Raw genomic sequence first — 8,419 nt, 5'->3', positions numbered from 1 at the left:
AGTTCCTTGTTAAACTTTTCTTGTATTTTCTCAATCTGTGCCTCTATTCTATTTCTGATATTCTGAATCATTGTTATCATCAATTCTTTTTCAGATAGGTTGCCTATTTCCTCTTTATTTATTTGGTATTTTAGATTTTTACCTTGCTCCTGTGTCTGTAATATATTTTTTGTCTCTTTATTTTTTTATTTATTTTATGGGCAGGGCTATGTTCCTGTCTTGCTGGTTTTTTGACCTGAGGCATCCAGCACAGGAGCTTGCAGGCAGTTGGTTGGAGCCAGGTCTTGGTGCTGAGATGAGGACCTTGGAGAGAATTCACAGATATTAATATTCTCTGTGGTTTGAGGTTCTCTGTTAGTCTGGTGGTTTGGACTCAGTGCTCCTACCATAAGAGCTAGGCCTGAACCTCAGCCAGTGAACCAAGGGACCATGCAAATTGCATGCCATGGTGAAAAAACAACAACAACAACAACAAAACAGCAATAAAAGAAGCAGAATAACAAAGAAGAAATTATAAAAGAAAAATATAAAAAATAAAAATAAACATGAAATAACCACAAAGCAAAATAGAACCATGATGGCAAAAAAAAAAAAAAAAAAAAAAGAAAGAAAGAAAAAGAAAGAAAGCCAGAAAAGCCTCGGTGGGAGATGGAGGCTCAGCCCCTCTATCTTCCTGACTGGAAGAGTGCCTTGGGGGAGCTTAGGTCCAAATCCCTCATGGCCACAAAAGGCCATGAGGAGGGGGTTTGGGCTCAGGATGTTATGGCCTGAGGGGGTCTCAGAGGACTGAGGTTTGGGCCCAGGATCCCAGGAGACACACCAGAGCCCTCAAGAGCATGGGAAACACTGGCTGTGTTCCCATCCCCTAATCTCCTAAAGGTCTCTTTCTGTGTCTGCTGCTCTCCTCACTGTGAATGGGCCCCTCCAAGTTTTGGAACTCTTTCCCTCCCCCAGCCACCCCTCAGTGGGTGCTGGTTCCATTCTGTCTCCACTTTTCATCCTTCTCTTTCCTCCTCACCTCTTACCCAGTCTTGTAGGGGTTCATCCAGTTCCCTGAGGTGTTCCAGGTCCTCCACCAGAGCCTGGTAGGTGCCCTAGTGGTGAGGAGCCATGAGTTTCCATCTTCCTACTCCACCATCTGGACTCCATCCTTCACATCTTCTTTACCTGTTTACAAATGGGCATGTAAGTTGCTTCCATAACTTGCCCATAGTAAATAGTCCTGCAGTGAACACGAGGATATATGCATCCTTTCAAATTAGTGTTTTCAGTTGTTTTCTGAGAAATGCCTAGAAGTGAAATTTCTATAACATATGGTAGTTCTATTTTTTAATTTTGAGGGAAAGATCCATACTTTTTTCCACATTGACTGCACCAAGTTACATCCAACGAACAGTACACAAAGATTCCTTTTTCTCCAAACCTTCATTGACACTTGTTATTTGTTGTTGTTTTTATAAATAATAGCTGTTCTGGCAGGTGTTAGATCTCTTATTGTGGTTTTGGTTTACATTACCCTGATGATTATTGATATTGAAAATTCTTTAATGGGTCTGTTGGACCCATCTGTATGTCTTCATTGGAAAAATGTGTATTCAGATCCTCTGCCTTTTAAAATCCAACCTTTTATTTTCTGCTATTGTATTCTATAAGCTCTTTATATATTTTGGATTATAAGCCCTTATCAGATATATATGATTTACAAATGTTAATATTTTCACCCATTCAGTAGACTGAAACACTATTAAATCTATATTTATCTTTACTCTCCAACAATCCTATGCTTATCAAGCTTGTCATCTATTAAGAAAAACAAATGAAACAGGAATATTATGTGTTAAGCTATTATAATTAAGTACACTGCCATAGAGTGAGGAAACTATAGAAGTGTATATAACATTTAAACAAAAATATTATCTGTGAAGAACAATAGTTTATATCTTTTTACTCATTTTATTTAGTTCTCTTTTCTTATTCAACTGGACAAGACTTCCAATAAAATGCCAAATGTTGGTGTTGAGAGGAAGCATTTTTTTCTTATTCCCAATGTTAGGGATATGGGAGAGGGGTTTCCAATATTTTAACATTAACTATAAGTTATGATGAAGATATTTTACATTAATCACTTATCACCCGTGGTGGATTCATGTCAATGTATGGCAAAACCAATACAGTATTGTAAAGTAAAATGAAGTAAAAATAAAATTTTAATTAAAAAAAGAATAAATAATTTTAATTCTAAATCTACAACTAGGAGTTTTATTATGAAAGTGTATTTGATTTAATGAAATGCTCTTTCCCTATTTATGGAGATAAATGATTTTTCCTTTCTTAGTCTGGTGATTGATTTCCAGTTGTTAAATCAACCTTGCACTTCAATTATAAAATTAATTTGTTGTTACATATTATTCTTATTATATATTGTTCCACTATCATTATTTTGACTTTGTGTTGATGTTGAGTAAGTGCATATCCTATAAATTTTTTATTTTAGTGCATTTATCTGGTGTTCATATCAAATTTATACCACTTCATAGATAAACTAGGAGATAGAGTTAGCATCAGGTCTGAAACCCACACACTGTACTTTGGAGAAAGAGAAAATAAATAAAGATAAAGATGAGCTTGTCAACCTAGCTTACTGATGCTCTTACCTCTAAAGCATGGTGAGACTAATGCTGCGCCTGTTGGAACAAGTTCACCTTGGGTTCAACTCATGCCATAGGAAGGAACTCTTGCTGTAGTGGCTGTGGTAATGCCCACACAGGCGCAGCTAGCAGAGGGAAAGCCCGGAGAGCAAACGGGAGAGGATCCTTTTCTCCTTTCCTAACATGCAATCTTCCTCTAGCATGCTCTTCAGAGCACAAAATGTAGCCAGATGGGAAAATAAAAATGTGATTTGCGTAGTCCCAGGAGCAGAAAGCAGAGTGTGGAAGCAGAAAGCAGAGTGTAGAAGCAGAAAGCAGAGTTGGGAGTCACTAACTAATGGACAAGAAAATATTTTAATTTTAGATGAAATTTGTTTAATAGACATAGAACCATTAATATGTTTTGCTTAGTAGCTGGTTTTTCTGAGGAAATTTCTAATTTCATATATATTTCAAAATGTATTTGTATAAAGTTTTATATAATATCATGTTGTAATATTTGCACAGACCTTGGCATGTGTAGATATATCTCCCTTTTCATTTCTGGCATTGGTTATTTGTGTCTTTTCTCAATCAATCTTACTGATGTATTGTCATTTTTTTTCCTATTGTACTTTTAAAATAAGCAATTTTAGTTTTGTTGGGATTTTTAGGTTTAATATGTTTATTAATTAATATTTGTTCTTGATATTTCATCCTTACTTTCTATAGTTTAACTTTCTTGACATGAGCACCTGGATCATTGACATGCACACCTGGATCATTGACATGCATCTTCTATTTTCTAAAAATACATGCATGAATAGTAACGTCTCTGCCAGCATGACTGTAACTGCATTCTATATGTTCTTATGTAGATATTGTATTTTTTATTGTTGCTGTTTAATCGCTAAGTCATGTCTGACTCTGAAACCCCATGGACTATATAACCTGACAGGCTCCTCTGCCCATGGCATTTCCCAAAAATACTGGAGTGGGTTGCTATTTCCTTCTCCAGGGGATCTTCTTGACCCAGGAATTGAACCCTCCTGCATTGGCAGGCAGATTCTATGAATTTCTATTATGATTTTTTTTGAAATATGGATTTTATAATCAAATTGTATTCAATTGATAATGAATTACATGAAATTTGTGGGCTTTGAAACTAGGTGGATAGCAGTATCTCAGTTTGTAAGTTTACCAGAACTAATTATTCAAATTAGTAAGGACTCAATCAGGATGAAGTGCCGTTATTATATTCCTTTCCAAGAGGGATGTGAAAGGAAATTACATTCAGGCTTCAAATCACTTATCAATGAATGGTGGCTTCTAGAATTAAAGATTTATATCAGTGAGCACAGCTAAGATATTTTCATCTAAAGAATATTTCAAGAAGCCATTATAGGTCCCCAAATGTGTCTGGACACTGATGTAAGTGATGCTTTCTTGATCATCTGGTTTGGCCAAATGTAAATTTCTGCAATTATTCCTTGGTGTAGTTTGCTTTTTATTTTTTTTCCTTTTATTTTTTTTTCCTTTTATTTTTTATTATTATTTTTTTTTTTAGTTTTTTAGTTTTTTATTTTTTAAATTTTAAAAACTTTAATTCTTACATGGTGTAGTTTGTACTTCTTGTTTTTTTTTAATTTTTTAGGAAATTAATAGCAATAATAGTATGTCTTTTAAAGTCAATTATATTATCATTAGTAGTGTTTTAACTTACTGGTATAAAGATTGATATGTCATGATTGAGTCGATAGTTACTGGTATAGGGATCTGACCCAAGAAATGAACTTTTTTCTTCAGTTCACAGGAATAAAGTAACAATTAATATACTGTAAAGATTTGTTAATATAATTTTATTTGCAAGTGACACATATCAACTAGGGCTATGAAACATGCACTATTACACAGGCAGATTCATTTAAGAAGTCTGTAAGATGCAGACATAACTAGTAAACAACTTACAGTAACACCAAACTGCATTCATTTTCCTTCCAGATATATTTTACTCTCTGAGTATGATACATGTGTCTAAGAACATGTATATTTTGGGGGAAGTTATTGAGTGAAAACTTCCCTAGAAGGCTTATTCCCTAGCAGGCATTTTCCCTAGAATAACAGATATTGGTTAGTTATACAGCCCAGAACCACATGGACTTTGGGTTTGTGTGTGTGTGTTTGTAGAAATCCAAAGAGAAAGCCTTTTGTTTATTGTTTCCTTAACTTTGCATTATACAATATTTTAATTGTAACAAACCAAATAAATATATCATGAAGAACGATGCACAAGTGAAGATGGTATAATGATAAATAGAACATTACCAATCAACATTCAGGTTGTCTGATCTTCTTCTGGAGTCCATCCATCTCCTGGCTGGAACACTGTCTCTGCTCATCTCAACTTGTGGCATCCATTACTGACTACAAGATATCTTTGCCAGGTGTTTTGTGTCACTGGGACAGGGAAAGGAATCCTGAGCTGATGTCTTTAAAATAATGGTTTGAAAGATGCACAAATCACTTCTCACATCTTATTGCCAGAACTTGGTCACTCAGATACAACTGTCTATAGGGAATAGGAAATCTACTGTATAGCTGGGGACTCATGTATCCAGCTAATATTTGAGAGATTAGTAATAGTAAGAATAGGCACTTGGCCACAGGGAACAGTTAGGATACAATTATTGAGATGTAGTTTATACACATGTTCATCTTTACAATACTAATTATTATTCAGAGTACTTAAATCAATTTACACCCACTCACAAGGCATAGCATTTCCTTGAATACACATTCTGAACAATAATTGTTTTTGTTTGGTGTCTTTTTTAATAAATCCAGTTCAGTTCAGTTCAGTTCAGTTCAGTTCAGTTCAGTCGCTCAGTCATGTCTGACTCTTTGCGACCCCATGAATCGCAGCACACCAGGCCTCCCTGTCCATCACCAACTCCCGGAGTTCACTCAGACTCACACCCATCGAGTCAGTGATGCCATCCAGCCATCTCATCCTCTGTCATCCCCTTGTCCTCCTGCTCCCAATCCCTCCCAGCATCAGAGTCTTTTCCAATGAGTCAACTCTTCGCATGAGGTGGCCAAAGTACTGGAGTTCCAGCTTTAGCATCATTCCTTCCAAAGAACACCCAGGGCTGATCTCCTTCAGAATGGACTGGTTGGATCTCCTTGCAGTCCAAGGGACTCTCAAGAGTCTTCTCCAACACCACAGTTCAAAAGCATCAATTCTTCGGTGCTCAGCCTTCTTCACAGTCTCTCTCCATCCATACATGACCACAACTCTCACATCCATACATGACCACAGGAGAAACCATAGCCTTGACTAGACGGACCTTAGTTGGCAAAGTAATGTCTCTGCTTTGAAATATACTATCTAGGTTGGTCATAACTTTCCTTCCAAGGAGTAAGCGTCTTTTAATTTCAAGGCTGCAATCACCATCTGCAGTGATTTTGGAGCCCCCCAAAATAAAGATGTATAATGCCATTTTATCATGATCTTAAATTGCATTGCCCTGATTAATTATGAAATAGTCTTCAGTGAAATAAATACCTGTACACGTTTTGCCCATTATCTCCCCTGTTGAGATGTTTATCTTTTTCATTCATGTGTAGGAGGTATTATGATTTCTGTATGACGTTGTTTCTTTGATTGTTCCCTTTTGCTTTCCTCTCATTACTAAGTTTCTTTTGTTTTGAAGCAACATATCCTTATTATTTCCTGAATGTAAGTAAAAAAATAATGTTTCAAGCAATTTCAAATCCTTCTGCTTGTGTGTTTAAGAAAAAAGATTTTCAAGAAACTGTACCTTTAAATCAATAGTTAAGACTTGAAACCTTGAATTACAGAGATTACACTGTTAAGTAGCGGTATTGTGGTTTGATTCATTTAGATTCTGTTTTTCATGTAGAAGCAGAGCAGGGAAATATATTCCTTAAGCTCTCTAGGTAATTTAGAGTTAGGATAGATAAATCATGTATTTCTAAAAGTGAGATTAATGATATTTAACTCAAAATGATTTATTAGGTAATTCATAGATTAGGTAAAATACTCAGCATGAGATTTGGAATATAGGTAGTGTTTATTAAATTAGGCATGCTTCAGTCATGTCCAAATCTTTGTGACCCTATGGACTGTAGGCTGCCAGGCTGCTCTGTCCATGGGATTCTCCAGGAAAGAATACTGGAGTGGGTTGACATGCCCTTCAGGGAATCTTCCTGACCCAGGGATTGAACCCACACCTCTTGTGGGTTCAATTAGCACCATCCATAGAAATAAATTTTATAATTTTATAATTCTTATTATAATCACCAGGCATTTTTTTACAATACACAAGAATATTTAGACAAATTTTTATTTTCTCCAAGTGGTAAGAATATATGTATTAGCTTTTTGAACATATTTTCTTAATGGAATAAACACAAAAAAATATCTGAGACTTCTGATAACTAACAGATATGAACATTTATAGTTTAGTTAACATGTCAAACTATGCCCAAATTAGGGAGAAAACAGTAGAATTACTGATTACATGAAAGCTTTAAAAATTGTGCTTTGTATTCTTATGCTGAATTATCAGTCGCTTTATTGCATTTTTAATTTCTTTATTTCTCAGTGTGTAAATGGCTGGATTCAAAAGAGGTGTGATTACTGTATAAAACACAGAAAGTACTTTGTCCACCCAAGTGATGCTAAGTGGCCAGAAATAGATGAAAATGCAGGGTCCAAAGAACAGCACCACCACTGTGATGTGGGAAGTACAGGTAGAGAGTGCCTTTGATGACCCATCCTTGGAATGAAGGCGAATAGTTACCAGGATGTAGGTGTAAGAGATTAGCAAGAGAATGAAGCAAGCTACAGCTAAGACACCACTGTCAGCATTTATCAATATTCTCAGAGTATGAGTATCCATGCAGGCTAGTTTGATCACTTCGGGAATATCACAGAAAAAACTGTCCACTATTCTGGGTCCACAGAAAGAAAGATCTAAAATCATAGCTAGTTGACTTATGGCATGTACAAAGCCAATGATCCATGATGTCAGTATTAGCCAGATGCACTTTTGTCTGTCCACAATTCTGGAGTAAGAGTGGCTTGCAGATGGCTACACAACGGTCATAGGCCATTGACACAAGCAGTACCATCTCACCTCCTGCAAGAAAATGTATAAAGAGGATCTGACTCATGCAGCCCCCAAAGGAGATAGTTTTATGATCCTTTAGGAAGTCTGTGATCAGTTTAGGAGTGGTCACTGAGGAAAGGCAGAAGTCAACAAATGAGAGATTGGCTAAGAGGAAGTACATTGCGGAATGGCGATGAGAGTCAGTGATGATTAAGAACACAACGAAAAGTTTGCCCAGGACGGTCATCAGGTAGAGTGCAGAAAATGGCAGTAAGAGGAATTTCTGGAGATTCCCTGGAATCACAGAGTCCACAAAAAATGAACTCAGATACCACGGACTGGTTTGCTTCTTCCATTTATTAAATTTCTAAAGTGACCAGAAGAGATGAACTAAGAACTTCTAGAATGGAGAGAAGAACTAAATGTTCGGGGCTTAGGAGCAGACAAACACTTCTCCTGTGCAAAATTTAAATCCTTGGAAATATGCTCAATTCCAAATTGAAAATAAAGATTAATTGAATCAATCTCGGCTCTCAGGAGCTAATAATGTGTAGAAAGGAAGTTTAAAAACTTCACCCAACAGAGAGAGTTCTTTGGTTATTCAAAATGAATATTCTCATAAAAATAATAATACTAATGCATTTTATAAACAATTTC

At 36.0% G+C, this 8,419-nt stretch overlaps 1 pseudogene; it reads right to left on the bottom strand.

The window, feature by feature from the left end:
- Positions 1-7,180: 7,180 nt before the first annotated feature.
- On the bottom strand, positions 7,181-8,118 carry LOC105613336 (olfactory receptor 4K3-like; annotated as a pseudogene).
- Positions 8,119-8,419: the final 301 nt, after the last annotated feature.

This window comes from Ovis aries, chromosome 7 (assembly GCF_016772045.2).
Source record: "Ovis aries strain OAR_USU_Benz2616 breed Rambouillet chromosome 7, ARS-UI_Ramb_v3.0, whole genome shotgun sequence".
NCBI lineage: Eukaryota > Metazoa > Chordata > Mammalia > Artiodactyla > Bovidae > Ovis > Ovis aries.
This window is presented reverse-complemented; position numbering and strand designations above follow the sequence as displayed.